Source organism: Papilio xuthus, unplaced genomic scaffold (genome assembly GCF_000836235.2).
Source record: "Papilio xuthus unplaced genomic scaffold, Pxut_1.1 DF827680.1, whole genome shotgun sequence".
Classification (NCBI taxonomy): domain Eukaryota; kingdom Metazoa; phylum Arthropoda; class Insecta; order Lepidoptera; family Papilionidae; genus Papilio; species Papilio xuthus.
Window position 1 is genome coordinate 1,411,729 of NW_013530969.1, and position 17,614 is coordinate 1,429,342.

At 33.1% G+C, this 17,614-nt stretch overlaps 1 protein-coding gene across 2 annotated transcripts in view; it reads left to right on the forward strand.

Moving 5' to 3' along the window:
• The window catches only part of Sulf1 (Extracellular sulfatase Sulf1), a 68,029-nt gene that overhangs the window by 34,293 nt on the left and 16,122 nt on the right, over nt 1-17,614 (forward strand). The window lies entirely within an intron of this gene.

Consider the following 17,614-nt stretch of genomic DNA (forward strand, 5'->3'; position numbering starts at 1 on the left):
CATTTTTTTTATATCATAAGATGGCAAACGAGCGAATGGCCACCTGAAATCGCTGATATAGCGAAGTGACCATTGCCCACAGACATGCGCAATTGCATATACGTTGCCTACCTTTAATCGACGGAGGAGAAAATGCACAGAAAGAAGATTAAGAAGATATTCCCTTTTCATGCATCCTCTCATCCGGAAAGTCCACTTCCACTTCCCATCCTTTCCTTATAAGAAAAAAGGTCGGAAGGGAAAGAGGACTAAATTAGGCCTCCGAGCCTATAGGCTACTAATAATTATCTTTTTTTAACTCCGTGCTGACGAAGATGCAGGCGACAGTTAATTATGATATAAATATATCAATTCTCAAAGACGATGTTAAAGTTATTTCAAGACAAAACAAAAGATGGGGAATTTGATATAGCACATTACATCGCTACATCGAAGTTATAGCTTCGTGATAGTGTTAATAAACATGTCAATAAGACACGGTAAGGCGATATTTACCACCTGAGAATGCACCACGATACCTGCTTTTAGCAATGTTCGTAGAATACCTACAGCACTCCTTGTTATTGAATAATTCTTTCAATGTACATGGCATGAGAATAATGTAGACGATGATATAGAACTGGCAATATCTATAACACTAGTTGTTGTCCATGAAGACTTTTAACCTATAGAAATATTTGATCAATTTCATGTCCCCTGCGAACATTTTCTCCTTCATTAAATTAAAAATCAGTATAAAAAGTTCTTAAAATCTTGAAATCATGACTAATAAAAAGAGCATAAAACAAGGAATCATACTAATATTATTAATGTTTGGATAGATGGATGGATGATTGTTTGAAGGCATCTCCTGCTGCATGAATCTCGCTGAAACTTGGCATAGATGTAGAACATAGTCTGGAACACATAGGCTACTAATAAAGTTTTTTTTATGTTCCGTGCGGACGGAGTCACGGGCGATAGCTAGTGTTGTAATAAAAATACAAGTAATATGTAGTATAATAAAATTATGAGTATATTCTGTAGCTTGTCTGTTCTGTATTATTTATTCTGCATTCATTGCTGCATGCTCCATTGTGTCATCAATTTCGCGGAAAACATTTTAATACGCTGTTAATTCTATCAACAGCGTTGTGTACGCTTCTTTAATAATTCCATCTAATTTTGTAGCACATTTCAGTAAGTTTCCACTGATATACACAATCATATCGCTATCCCACTCTTTCTGTATGAAAAACTGTGATATCAATATCTTACTTCTTACTAGTATTATAAATGCGAATGTTTGGATTGTTGGATGTTTGTTTGAATGTATCTCCAGAACGGCTGTATAGATCTTGCTGAAATTTGGTATAGATATAGAACAAAGTCTAGTAGAAAATATAACTAAGTTTTTTTTTTAATTCCGCGCGTACGGAGTTGTGGCTGTGTCACAAAATGTGCACTTCCAAAATAAGAAACACCTCATTTGACGTTTCCTTTTCGTCTGATTCAGTGTTGTCATAATCTATTATAAGATTTTAGTCATCTTGGTTTTATAGCGCTCGTCGCATGCATTGGAGACTGTATATATATGTATGGGAGATGTAATACCTTGGACGAGGAGCGTTGAACGCTTATCCGTCGGATACCGGGTTTAATGATGCAATAAGGTCAGGAATGCCGCCTGACTCACAATCGGCTAGCGTTCAGCTTTGGTACCTCGTCCCCGAGTATTGTGCGAGGGTTATGAAATGCATCGTTAAGATCTAAAGGGATACCGCTTCTGATGGGTTCATAAATGTTATATAACGTCGATGTAGAATAAAATTATATAATAGTTTCAGTTTTAATTCCTAATACTTTATTGGTAGACACGGATGGCAGCTCGGCTCTGTTTGCTATTTTTATATAAGTTCTCGTGGTATTTATTTTTCTCAAAGACTTTTGGCAATTTTTTCCTGTCAATAATTAAAAAAATAGCTTTCAAAAATCTACAATTACAGATCATTAAAACTTATCTCAAATTAATACAGTTTCTTGTATCAAACGGTAAACTTTTAATCTCTACTCTACAATTTAATAAAGTTTAAAAACTCTCCCAGCAACTTTATTGTCTACGACGACATGATTAAAACTAAATTGGCTTTGTCTATGCTTCGTTCGAGACGAGATAAAACTTCATCTATTTAATAAGCCCTATAAAGTCCTTCCCGTCACATCCATCCGCATAACGTAAACGGCTATAAGTCAATAAAATTATATAGTTGACAGAAGTAGATTGGTGCAAATGGTGCGCAAGATTTGTTCTAAATATCGTCGTGTTGCGTAGGCGCACGTGGGCAACCGGACGACGGTGATTTCGTCTCAGCTCAGAGGTGTAGATGAAACTGTCCTTGCGGGTATTTGGGGAGACGAATAGGCGGTAACTGGTGACCATCCGGGAGACGTGACGTGCGAATGCGGTGTCGTGATTTGTCCGGTCGCGTTGAGTGAGGTCGTTGTACAAGAATTGTTTCCTCACTTGCTCTTATATCAGACAATTGACCCACTGCATACCTATGTAATAGTATCAGAATCATTACTGTTTTAGGAAGGTAAATCAATGTAAATAGACACTAATTAAACAACTAAACAAACAGCTGACTGTTTTATTTCTACCAATGGTTTCTGAGACATAATTTATCTGTGTAAATTTCATCATCCCTGTCATTACCTTTGATAAAACAGAGAAAACAATATGTTTTAATGGAGATTTTGATGTTAAGATAGAAGATATAAGCTTGTGGCCATAGCAAGTAAGAAACCACTATATCGATGGTGTGCCTTAAAAAAAACAGCATACTATTTGTTATATTGAATTAGCTTTAGTCCTGTATTCGATATAATTCGATCGTTTCGAGGCGCAGAACACCCGGCCCCGATTTATCAACGCCCCACTAAGTGTTCATTTGCGTTGTAAATTTATGTTCTGGACGCGCTATCATAAATTAGTCGTTCGCTTTCCCTTCCGCGTGGCACGTGGGCGGCTCGCCCACAGGACCGGGATAGTCCGGCATAGACCGTGTTAATTCCTTTTACGAACTCATCATACTGATTGCAGTTTCCCTTTGCACGGGATATGTGTGGGTCGAAGAATCCAGGAAACAGCTTTTTTTTCAAGTATGGTTTTTATTAAATCTTTTCCTCGTCGTCTTTTAAATCGTAAAATTATTGTATTATTTATGTTTGAACTAAATACAACTTATTCTACAACTAATTACTCGTTAATTAATGCCAGTTATTTACGAGTCACTTTAAAAGTAACACTAAGAATAACTGGTTAAGTATCCTTAACCCATTCCTTTAGTACTTGACACCAAAACGGAACGTTGCATTGTTAGTTTAGTAAACATTCATAATGAAGTGTGTACTTTATGATGTTGAACTTTGCACTGTATTCATAAATCCTTGCATAAAAATGTCTGTATGCAGAGTCTTTGGACATTCGCCTCGTACAATAGAACTTGTAAAATAAACATTGCACTCTAGTTTTCACCTTACAGTAAAAAAATAATATATCTTGATAAAATTTCTGTAACTAGAGTTACAAATAGACAGGTAATAAAATTATTAAGAACATTTTAGATTAACAACAATTCTTCTACTTCTTTTCGTCTTTAAAAAGACCAGCTAAGTGCGAGTCGGACACCCACACAAAGGGTTCCGTACAAACCTGTAGGTCTAAAAGTAAAAGTTTACCCATCACAACAATAGAGTGATAGTTATGGTATTTTTATTGCAATATGAAACCAATTTGCGAAAATTTGCGGTATAAACGACTGTATCTTTTGTTTACGTTGGCTTAGAATTTTGACATTTTTACAGCTCAAAGGGACAGTTAACCTGAGTATTTTATATATATTTCAGCTTGATACCTCCACGCGTTCCTAAGAAAAATAGTCTTGACAGACGGACGGAGATCAAAGTGATCCAATAAGTGGACCGTTTTTTTTCCTTTTAAGGAACGGAACGGAACCCTAAAAAAACTGTCTTTTGCGTAATGTAGCTATTTATTTATGTCGTTAATAATTTATAATTTAATTGTTTTAATCAAGAAACACTTTTAAATGCAGAAATATAAGAAAATGTGTACGTTTTCTTTAAGTTTGTTACAAAACGTAGTTCTTTTATATTAAATTATTAGTGAATAAGACGCTAAATGGCGTATAAACGGCATTGAAAGAGGATATAACAATAAAGTAGGATATCGTAAATATATTATTATGGAGGCACAGACGCGTGGGTGTTGCCGCCGCGCTGTCTGCTCGATGCAGACGCGCGGTCAACGAAAGTACATAGATTATAAATAAAATTTATTTTAGATTAGCGCGCCATGTTTACATTATGATCTGTGTTATTTGATACGAAACAGATCTGTTATTGTTCATGGCCATGGTGAATTTTAAATTATCTTATCATTATTTAATCGTAAAATACGACTTTGTACAACTATAAATAAACTTGTTTTATGTTTTATTGTAGTAACAATTGACAGAGTTTCACATTACGTATGCTTAAAACATAATAACATACTATTTTTTAATATAATGATAAAGGAATTACGTAAGTTTGAAGCGTCAATAGCATAATGGTTAAGGATACGGATTTTCAATCACCAGGTCGGGGGTTCGAATCCCGTTATTCGACTATTGTCGTAAACCATATCCTACCACAAGCATACAGCTTAGTTGAAATGGTAATAGGTTAATAGGTTACAAAAATCTGCTAATATTTTATATAAAAAAAAATAGGACTGATGTAAAAAAATTGATGTAAAAACACTGCTGTGAAAGTAATGGAGAATGTATTTTTGCGCCGACGTAAAGTCTAGTGCTTTAGTCCTTGTCGCTGTCTGACATCTAGTCTAATGTCCTTTACAATCTAGGCATGTATTTACACTTGAGTAAAACTTTTAAATAAACATTTTGAAAGAAGAACCTACATTCAAAAAGCTCTTAAAGACTTATATATTTAATTTTAATGCTAATAAGGTAGCTTTTAACATTTGATTTTTCTTTTAATACAACTTATGTAAACGAGCTTTCTAAAGCAAAGGTTAATCTTATTACAAGTTTACTGTTCGTGTTATAATTCGAAAGTAATACACAAATGTGTCATACGACGGGATTCTATATTTTATTTAATTCCTGATTCATACTATAAATTTTACTTAACAAACCAGTTGTGAGTGACTGTTTGCAGGATAATTAAAATTTACCGTACAACCATTACGCGACTTTCAATTTATATTAATGCTGTATAACTGGTTATCATTATAAAAGAGAATTTAACACAAACTGTTCGTGTGAATGGACCTTTAAACTCGTTTTGCATCTTCAAGCAACGTCTCGACGTTGATTACATTGTGGTTGTACACTGACAATATGTCCATTATTTAATTTATTTATAGTTACTTGTACTCGTATACGTACAGACATATTGTGCAATAACAATTTAAAATGCTCTATCTTTTTACAGATTCGATATAAACTGGAGGAAGCATTCTTAGCCTTTTATTTATTAGCTGTCGCCCGCGACTCCAACCGCGCGGAATTAAAAAGAACTTAATAAGCCTATGTGTTTTTCCAGACTATGTTCTACATCTGTGTCAAATTTTATTAAGATTCAATAAACCGTTCCAGAGATATGTTTAAACAAACATCCATCCATGTAAACTTTCTCATTTATAATATTAGTTAGATTTTTCCAGTGACGTTGATTCTCTCTCTCTATAGACTCTTATCTCATGTTATCCTGCAACCTTGACCAGGTTGTCATCTTGTGGGCGACCCACAAATGTCTTACTTTTTCTTTACGAAAATCAAGTGGCAGAATAATCGCAATCTCCTTTAAAACTTTATTTAAAAAAAAAACGTAAGAGTGCGTTGGAAAATATATGTAGAAAACACAATAGGCATGACCCTGCCTTTCTGTCGTAAAGAAACTAGTTCAAACTTTAAAAGTATAAAATTTAGAATTAAGCAGTAGATGGAAAGTAGCTTTAGGTAATTTCTTTTGCAAGGAAGCTATCTATTCTTATATGTACTATTATAATATGAAGCTATCCCATCTAAAGCAACGTAATGCATACGAAATTTGATCGCATCCTTCGAAATGGATGCAGCCAGTGTCAAACTTCGCAGGACATGGTTATTATATTATATTTATTTCGAAAAACGTGTTTTGAGACAAATATTTAAGTTAATGTATACTATCCTTGTATATACTCTTTTTCTGACGTATGCTTTTGTTTTTTTTTAATTTTAAGAATTCACGACAATTTTATTTCATCAAAAAGTACCACTTGATTGGTTTCTGAGAGCAAATATTTGTATTATATAAAACTTATCGCCATCCCTGTCATTATCTCTTACAAACCAGAGATAATAATACATTTCAAATGGGGATTTTAGTCTTAGAAACCCACGGTAACGTTCATTAGGTTAGGTTTTCAAAAATACCGAATTTTAAGTCGTGATTATTTCTTAGTTTTTACGATGATAGACGAATTTGGGTAATATGGATGTGTTGAATAGAAGCGTATTTCTATGTTTTGTTTATCTTAAGTGTTAATTTTAAATAATTTCATGGAACCTGTCTTATATTACAAGTGTTAAACGGAACTTTTACGAGATATTTCGTAATAGCATTGCGTAGTGAACGTAAACTTTGAGGTCGGCCCTACCTTAAAGGTCGTGGGCGCATGTCGCACAAGTAGGAGCTGACAAGTCTCATTATGTTTGACTTGGAAGACGAGTAGGCATTGCTACTAATGTGGAAAGTTACTTCGTTATATCAAATCGATGGCTCCTACGCAAATAGTTGTATTACAAAAAATGCAATCTTTTAGTAGTGTCATTTCAATGTACGCTAATTGTCATTGTTTCGATGAATTAAGCATAGTTTTTTTTTATATTTAACAAGAGTTACATAATGTTTAGATTGTTTGTTATTAGTAAAGGTTATCTACACTTACCTAACGACACAATAACTTAATACTGGCTGTCGCCGAGACTTTGTTCATACCGAATAAAAAAAACTTAATAAGTAGCGCATGTGTTCTTCCGGACTATGTTCTATATCTGTTTCAAATTTTATCATTGTGCCTGGTGATACTTTCTAAAGGCATATATCTAAATATCCAAACTTACGCACTTATATAATAATATTAGTAAAAGGCATAAGACAATGTTCTATTTTAGAGATGAGTAATGTATTGTCCACGGGCCAGTGCGATGTTGCGAGCCGGTTAATTAGGGAGGCGGAAGGGCGCGTCAAAGATTAATGTCTTTCATCCTTTAAACAACATTTCCGACTTCTTAATGAGAAATGGCCTCTTACACACAATCATGCCTATTACGAGACACATTTAACGAAGAACACACCGAGTTCCCATAGACGACATTGTTAGAGATTTGTATAGGAAATAACTTCTGCTTCGGGTTTATGCTTTAATTTATCATAGACTAGTTGTCCCCCGCGACTAGTACGCTCGGAATTAAAGAAAAATTAATAGCCTACGTGTTATTCCAAATTATGTTTTACATCTATGCCAAATTTCAGCGAGATCCATGCAACCGTTCCGGAGATATCTTCAAACAAACATCCATCAATCCAAACATTCGCATTTATAATATCAGTAACATTAGACTCCTAAAGAAGAATTAAAAGCACTGGCCATACATAGAAAAACCTCTTTGCGTTGCTCAGCGAATTATAAAAATAAAAAAGTAAAAAAACGGACAGTTTTGTTGACCTAATCTAATGTAAATGGTTCCTAGTTAATTACTTCGTTGTCCGTAGATTTCTCTATGAGTAATTTCGTGTTGTACTAATTGTAACAATTACGTTTAATGTTTATCCGTGTGGATATCCTGCTTAAAAACCGGATATATACAAATTTTTATAGACCTGTGAAGTAGTAAATTAGATCGCTCATATAATTTTGGACGAAATTCTTCAGTTAAGTTATGCTATAATTTTTAATATATATTTTTAATTGCAATGTAACTTTAATATTTTTATAGTAATAAATTTGTTAAGTAATCTATTGTAATATGTTTAAAATATATGTTAACACAAAAATAAATTTAAATATTTATTTTTTAATATTTTAATTTCTTGGTTTTGTTATGATTAGTCAACATCGAATTGAACGCATTATTTGACCATATTTTAAGGTTAATTCTACATTTATCACTTGTGATATTTATAAGAATGTTTTAAACTTGTTTTATGAGTATTTTATAGCTATTCAAACGATAAATGGAATGGTATACACATTTAGACGTAATAAATAAGGAGATAAAGAACTAAAAGTATTTATTGCAAGGGATATTTATACGATACTCTTAATAAAATATATTTAGCGAAGTCTAGAAATATTTTAAATATAACCAGATCAGTTATGTGGTACAGTCGAACCTGGATAAAAGAGAGTCATTGTCCGGAAGGACAACCTCTTTACGCGAGTAACACGGGTAAGAGAGAAAACTCTATAAGAAAGAAAAACATAGCGGTTCCTTGGGCTCTCGCTTATTTGGATTTGACAATATTTAGTCGATGAATTATTTATGTTAGGATTATATATTTTATTATTTGTCTAGATGCTCTAAGCGCTTAATAGTGATACATGAAAAAAGTAATTAAAATCTGAAAAAAAAAACATTTATAATGTGTTATTCGCCCACAAACTTAATGTTTTTTCATACATTGAGGAATGATGCTTTAAAATATACACGACTAGTTTTCACCCGCGACTTCGTATGCGCGGAATTAAAAAACAACTTAATTAATAGACTATGTGCTCGTCCAGGCTATGTTCTATATATATGTCAGATTTCCGCCAGATCAGCGAAGACCTTCTGGAGATACCATCAAACAAACATCCATCCAAACATCCGCATTTATAATATTAGTAAGATTATAACAATCATGAGAGCTTTTTTTAACTCATAATCAGTTTTAACCATACCATACTTATCAATGGATCGCCATATGGCGATAATAATTAATTGATGTACACTCTGTAGGCCTAACTGGGGAATGGGACAGTATACAGTTGTGAGTCGAGTGGGCGAACTGGTATGTTCCATTCATTCGTTCTAATGAATGAAACTTGTGAAACAGTCAGCAACGTTCATTTACATATATTAAGATAAGACGGTTTAATCTTAATTCTTACTAATATTATAAATGCGAATGTTTAGATGGATAGATGCATGTTTGTTTGAAGGTATCTCCAAAATGGCTGAACGGGTCACGATGAAATTTCGCAAACATATAGAACATAGTCAGGAAGAACACATAGGCTTCTAATTATGTTTTTTTTTTAAATTCCGCGCAGAGTTACGGGCGACAGCTAATATATAATACATTATTTGTATGTGTGTAAAGCTCAGTGGTTAAGCTTTTAAATAATGAGATTTCTAACAACTATTAGATGAAGATTGAACTTTGACCGTTAAATGCAAGTCTTACTGTAATTTGTTATAGAAAAAAGCTTATAAATTTTCTTAATAATTTCTTGTATTTTGTGTTTTCCTAAAATGTTTGCTTTTTCATCCTGTGTAATTTTAACCATAAGCAAAAAGCGTAAACTAGAAGAGTAACTATAACGTCATATTTAACTTTTTATTTTTAACTTGTTTCTATTTTAATTTTCAACTTTTAAATCTACCTATTTACAAATCCTTAATTTACATTTGTCATTTTATTGTACCTTGTGAGCAGAATTGAATAAAAGGCTATAAAATTAATTTATTCTTTGTTATATGACAGGAACAAGAAACCTTGTAATTTATTTATACATTTGGAAGCAAAGAGGTTAGTCAGCGCTAACGGTGTTTCGAAAGTGTCGTGCTACGTAAATTATTGACCGGAATTAACGCACCGTGTCATTAGCAAGTTATGTCCTTTTCATCTTATAAATATATTACAGTTACTAACAGAAATATCGGAAAAAAGTCTACTAAAAACAGATGTAGTTATTTTTAATCTAAATTATACCTGAAATGAAAATTTTTGTTTAGATTCTATTTGACCAAAATTAGTGATATTTATATGTTTATAAGCAAATTAAAGTAATGTCTAGTTATATTATTATTTGATTTTTTTAAAGAGTGGGAACAATATAGGCCAAAAATTTTGTTAATTTGTGTATAAAGTATTGATTTCTATTTAATTTTATATATTTTTATATCATATCGAAAAAAAGTATTTACACAGGACAATACTGGCAGTGAATAACAATTACCAAATGCTTATCGCAAATTAAAACTATAAGTTATTTTTTTCTTCGCTCCATTGGATCATTTTTATGAATGGCCAGTGCGCGCCTTTGTATTCCTAATGAAGCTGTCAATAGGCGTGCCGTCCTTCACTTGAACTCCTTCGGCCTCGGAGCGGATAACTACCATCCTATTCATAAATTTTATTCAACAATTAACGCTTTAATTAACACGATGATAACAGTATTTTATTTTTTTAATAGATATATAATGCAATAGCATTTTGTTTCTATTATATTAATGAGAAAAATAATCAATGACACTATGGTACAAAGTTTAAGTTAAGAATTAAATTCAATTAAGAAACAATAACGTTTATAACTAAATCTAAACCAATTCTATGGTATGTTTCGTAACTTAAAATAACTTAAGTTTTCACTAAAACGCCATTCATACAAAAAAATCTAGGACAGTTTCAATTTTCAGTAAAAATGTTGGTATTTTTGAACAACATAATTCATACGAAAAACACTTCACTTTATAGTCTAGTAGAATCTTCAACTGTGACAAATTTTTGTGGTAGCTTTGACAGAAAGAAATTAGAATTTTGGGTCAAGTTTTCTTTTCAGCGACATCTACATTTTACCCAATGCAATTCTCAAGCTTCACTACACGGAGATAACAAAGAGATTTTTTTTCTCTTGTTCCATAAATTCGAATGTCTTTAAAAAAACTTATCCAAGTAAAAGTTTGTAGACAATTTATTTCGTCATTTGATACTTATAAAATGTGAGAATTTATAATCTAATTTTATAGTGCTATTCGATTTCAATCGATTCCTTACGCCTACATATCAGTATAGTGTAGGTTTCAAACTTTTCAATCAATAATATATTCATTTAAATATTTGAGTTGGTGGTTATTTGATTACGATATAAAGCTAATATATTTCTGTGTAAATATATAAAAAAATAAGTTATATTATATAAGTAGTAAACAGACCAACAGAAAAAAAACAAAATTGAAAATAACATCGAATAAACGTTTTCAGTACTATTAACTAATACTAGAAAGAAAATACAACACAATTAAATTGAGTACACAATTATTCTTCTGACATGATTATTTGTGACATACTAGCTGTCACCCGCGACTCCGTCCGCTCGGAATTATAAAAAAAATTAATAAGTAGCTTATGTGTTCTTCCAGATTATGTTCTATATCCCTACCAAATTTCATAAAGATCCATTTATCTTCAAACAAACATCCATTCATTTAAACTTTCGCATTTATAATATATAAGAGCGTCGGTGGTTCAGGGGTCAAGCAGTTGACTTGCAATCTGCAGGTCCTGGGTTCGAATCCCGCCATGTACCAATGTGTTTTTCGAATTCCGATTAACATATGTACATTTATACGACGTTCTAACGGTGAAGGAAAACACTGTGATGCAACCTGCATCCTATCTGCAACCTATCTGAGAAGAAATTCAAAGATATGTGTGAAGTCAACCAACCCGCACTTGGCCAGCGTGGTTGACTATGGCCTAATCACCCTCAACTTAGGGTAGGCTCCGAGCCCCTCGGTGGGGATGTACAGTGAGCTGATGATGATTCATAATATTAGTAAGATTACAGTAGTAAAAATATTAATTATAAAACTATATTTAATAAGTATTAAATTTCGATTGTCTCATCATATCTCATTAATTATTCAATATAATCAAATGAGCATTACGAAAGACCGCCTCGTCGTCGCCCACGCAACCATAAACCCCGCTAGCGTTTACAGCTTACACCTCAAGTTACAAATAAGCTTTTATTCAAGTTAGATTATTAAAGCAGGTGCAATGAAAATAAAACAAGCTACCAAAAGTCAGTAAGAACAAATATATCTAGAGATTATTCAAATTAAGGGAAAAAAGAAAAGCTTAGAGTTCGTTCTCCACCAAATTTAAAAGACTAGTTATTGGTTACAAAATGTAACCTTCAGTTCCCACTGATGTAACACTGTCAACAACTTAATAACCTATGTGTTCTTCTCGACTATGCTCTACATCTATACCAAATTTCAGCTAAACTCATATAACCGAACTCTACATACCTTTAAATATCCATCCAAACATTCGCATTTATAATATTACTAGCTGTTGCCCGCGACTCCGTTCGTTCAGAATTTAAAAAAATAATATGTACCTTATGTGTTCTTCCAGATAATGTTTTACATCTATGCCAAATTTAAGCGACATCGAGTAAGATCTAGAATGATTATTAAGATTGAATTCTGTATCATATTGATATTAACTACTGTAATATGTTAGTGCATCGCTTACATCTTGTGACATGAACAGTAGCATTAAAAGACAAATCGGTACTTCCGCAGTGTTAACGTGGGCGAGGCACGTGGCATCGCCTCCGCCATTCATACTGCTTAGTGAATGGACATCGACCATTCATAACATTGTTAGACTTTCCATGGAAAAGCCGGTTTTGGGTATGCATTAAGTCGGACCTGTTAATCCGTTTTGTCGATAGGTTTAATAGGTCTGTTTGTTATTTTTTAGTTTTTATTACATTTTTATAATAGTTTTCATTAGTTATGTATGAGTATAATTAATATTCTTAACGCACCCACATCCTCGACTAATTTTGTTACTGAAAGATCGCTTTACCGTGGTTTTCTGAGACTAAAATCTCTGTATAGAATACTGAAATGACAGTTTTTACATCATTCCTACTTAAATGTGCATGTTGAAGTTCCTGACAGTTAATTCTATATCTATTGTTAGTTGCAATCCTCATCCCGCTATCAAAATGGCAAATATCAAATAGACACAAAATACCGCGGTTTATAGCATGACCATAGAGGTCGGTGGTATAAAATATTGTTATCCTTTTCATTATCTTTGAGAAAACAGAGATAACAGTATGTTTTAAACAGGGATTTTGGCCTCAGAAAGCAACAGTTCAGTCCTGTTTGCTTTCAAATTACTGAAGAATCGATTTATTACGTCATATATATATATGTATAAAATTGTCGTGTATTGGTACAGCACTTTAAATCTATTATTGTCCCACGCGTGCTCGTAAATAATAAGCGCGACGAATGGAAGCGTTCAAATGATTAATCACCGACCTATATATCAACGAGTAATGCTAATAGCGGCTATTGTGTTCTAGCCATTGCTCTAACTACCTACATCTTCAATATCCACATTAAAATTTATATCTACAATTGTGTATTTTATCTCTTTTTCCTTTCTTCTGACATGGGAAGTTACGTGACATGCTAAAGTGTCTTTCTTCTTACGTATGCCAGGAAAGACAGTTTAGTAAACGCAAACTACATAGAAAAGATTGTTAAGATCATATTTTTATTAGTACATTAACAAGAAATGTATTTCATTATTATTCAACTCCAAAAAGTTGTCTAGCAGAGTTTGAAAATCGTAAAAAGCAATTTAGCTCAAAAAACGACGAACCCCACCGTCGTTGTTGGAATACCAACATAACTATCTTTTTTTAAATTAAATTATTTGTCCCTTTCTTGCACAATGTCACTGAATACAACAATGCTATGTTTTGTATGATTGATGGATTAGACATCCAATTATAGTCGACAAAGCATTTCCACTTACGACAAGAAACATCTCTTTGTCGTTTGAGGTACGAGTCTGCGAAAATTATATTTTATTTAGTTATCCTTTATAGTTTGTGGTACAAAACATACTTCACCTATAACGAGAAATAATTTAATATCCTATGAAAGTTTCCACGATGTAACATCGTAATTTTGTGTATCTATTTGTTAACTTAATTTCTAAATTCATAACATAATAATATCTTCATTTTAATTCTAAGTACTTCTACTTAAATGTCATCAATTCTTGAGTGATTTTCAATTTGAATTTCAATACATGGTTAGACAATAGATAATAAAATACGTTATTAATATGTACTTCAAAAACAACGCAAAACAATAGTGAGGTAATTAACAACTATTCACACGGGCACTTTTTTAACGCCGCGTTAAAACTCCGCGTCGGATCTCGACCCACGAACTCTTTTTGTATTCGTCCAGCAATCTAAGTGCAAAATTACGCGATAAAAAAGCATCGCGTTTTAAAAGCGCTGTCATATTATAAGATATATTGAAATCCTATATCAGCGTTTATTTAACGCGCGACAATCGCCCATGCGTATGAGGGTTTAACGTTTACAAATCAGTTTATTTTAAGGCATCACGAGCGACTAACTGTCCCCTGTCAGCAGCTATAGTCAAATTAAGCGAGCTGTCACCAAATGAAATTCCAGCGAACTCGACCCCGTGACACTTGAATAGGGACGTACAACAACTTTAGCGATGCGCCATCTAGTTTATTTTTATAAAAACATCGATAACTCGATTTCGATCGATTTGGTTCTAAATTACATAAGATTGAACATGATTGTGGCCAACCAATTTTTTATTATGAAACTAGTCCTTTATATGGCCTGAAGATGGTACGGTACGTAGTAGTAAATTGCTATTCATTCTACTCTTGTTTATTTTAGGTTATAAAAAGGAATGGATTTTTTCTTACATTGTTATTGTTCATTTAAATTGAAACATTTCATTCTGCATTCCACTGGGCATAGTATCTTAGTAGTCTTTGTATATTCTCCGTTTAAATTTGTGTTTGTTATTAATTGCATTTCCCGTGTAACTCTATAAAATGATAAATATTCACGGGCCGCGGTAAACTATGCGCGTTTATCACTTTTGACACGTATTATATGAATGAGCGAGTGGGGTTCCGTACTTCTGACAACATCTATTAATTTACATAAATGATTCCGCCCCAGTCTCCCCTTGACTAAATAAATATTATGTTTTGGGTAGATAAAGTGACATAGCATGTATATTAGATTAGTATTTACTTATGGAAATTAAAACGCTGTGAAAACCACGTTTGTAAACGTTGCCAAAATAAAAAAATCTCAAGTTCAAGCAAACTTTATAGTTAAGTACTGAAAGTTATTTATGACGCGTTAGAAAATATCTTTTCAACTATCAAGAATTTTAACTTAGGCTAAGTTAAGCTTGTGTAGGAACAGTGTTAAAGCTTTAAGTTGCGAAATGTAGATTAGATTTCTAGACAAATTTACCTACAAAGTGACAAATTTTACAAAACGATTGTACATACTTGTACACAACCGACAGGGGTATGTGTAAATATTTACATGGTTGAAACATGTTATATTATCCAGAAAAATCTAAAAAAATGTCATTTCTGTCACCTCAAAGGCCGGCAACGCATCTGCGGTTCCTCTGGTATTGCTGATGTCCATAGGCGTCGTTGAACACCTCGGTGTTCCCGCTGCTCGTTTGCCCCCTTCTGTTATAAAAAAAAACCTTATGTGGACTAAATGCTTTGAAATCTTACTTCATACTAATATTATAAATACGAACATAGATGGATGGATGTTTGTTTGAAGATATCTTTAGTACGGCTGTATGGATCTCGTTGAAATTTGGCATATATGTAGAACATAGTCTCGAAGAATACATAGGCTACTACTATACTATATATTTTTTTATCAACGCGCAGATATAGTCGCGTGCGATAGCTAGTTTATTCATAATAATAATTCGTACGTGAATTAACTAGAATTAGGTCAATCATTTCCATGTCATATCAGATGGTTGACTGCATTAAGGTATTGTGTACGTAATCGACGGCGTGTAGTATTAGGCTCGCTACACACGTCTGACACGAGATAACGTCTGTTGACAGCATCTTACAGATTAGATAACTGACACCGGTTAAACTAACTCAACGTCAACTGAGCATCGCATGTTAAGCACGAATATTAATAATATCCATGACAGTATTACGGTATTAAGTATACGTAGTTTTATATTTTTAAATATGATTTTCATATCTGTAAAGCGCCAATAGCGTAATGATTAAGAGTACGGGTTTCCGACAACGTAGACGAGAGTTTAAATCCCGCCATTCGATTATTGTCGTAAACATGGTAGCACAAGCCTAGAGCTCTGCTAATATTTAAAAAAAAGAAGAAATTACAAGCAGAAATAATGAATTTTTCACTCAAATTTTTTCACCTACAACACACTTTATTCAAAGGTTATTATCATTTTTATGAAGTAACAAAACGTTTAATTATCTATACAATTAATAAAATTTGGATTCTATACATAATATAGCAGAAAATCACAGAAAATCTAGATTTTAAAATTTCACTGTCAGTCCGTCCACAAACGTGTGTTTGTTCCGAGTAATCTCAGAAACGGTTTAATCGATTTTGACGGAATTTATAATAAACTAACGCACCGACGAAGTCGCTATCGAGCGCTAGTATTATAGTGAAATCTTATCCTCAAAAGAACGATTTATTACAAATGAAATTCCGCAGCCGCCAAGCGCCGCCCTAAAACATAGCCGGATTAACGGATTAAGTTTGAACATAATTACTCCGGCGTGTAATCATATTGATTTAGACGGACATAACTTTGTCAGGCCGTTTCGCGGAATTATAAAATTTACGACGGCATTAAACTCGCAACGGTTGAAACTTGAAATAAAACAAGACCGGCCCGTTAAGATTTGTAATCAGCAAAACTTAAATATCGAACAATTAAAAGCATCGAAATCGCCATTTTATCGTTCACTTTGATAATTATTATCTCTTAATAAATTATATATAATTCGAATCGTTTGTTTTGTTGATTTTGACGGTAAAATAATTAAAAAATCAACTTTGATTTGTGAGGCAAAAGAAATATGACATAAAATTTTTAATAGTCCCGTAGAAAGCTAAGGCTTACATTTTTGTATGTATTCATAAAACGTTTTAGCTTAAAATGTAATAATATTTGAATACTTATAATATAACATAGAAAATATACTGTTATTTTAGACTTAATAAAGGTCAAGAAAATAGACATTAACTAGAAATAAGACAGATATAGCCATTACTAGATGCCGATGTCTATCAGTGCGTATTCCTGGAACACGTTCGCAACACAAACGTTGAACGGACTAAATTAACATATTCCGCTAATTCTTATCGCTGACAGTTGCTCTGATTGCGATTATACTGGAATTAATTTCATGGAAACAGTCACTTTTGTTGTACTGGCATGTATCTAGGATGCTGCAACTGCTCTGGGTCAATTTGACATGATACAAATGCCATTTCTATATTCAAAATATGCATCTGAATTCGTAATACACGACAGACCGCCAGGTTCCATCCTCACCATCTCGATGGCTGGCAATCCACAACCGTGCGGTTTGCGCGAAACTTCCTGCCTCGCACAGCAGCGTTGTGGAATGGTCTGTCCTCGGCGGTATTTCC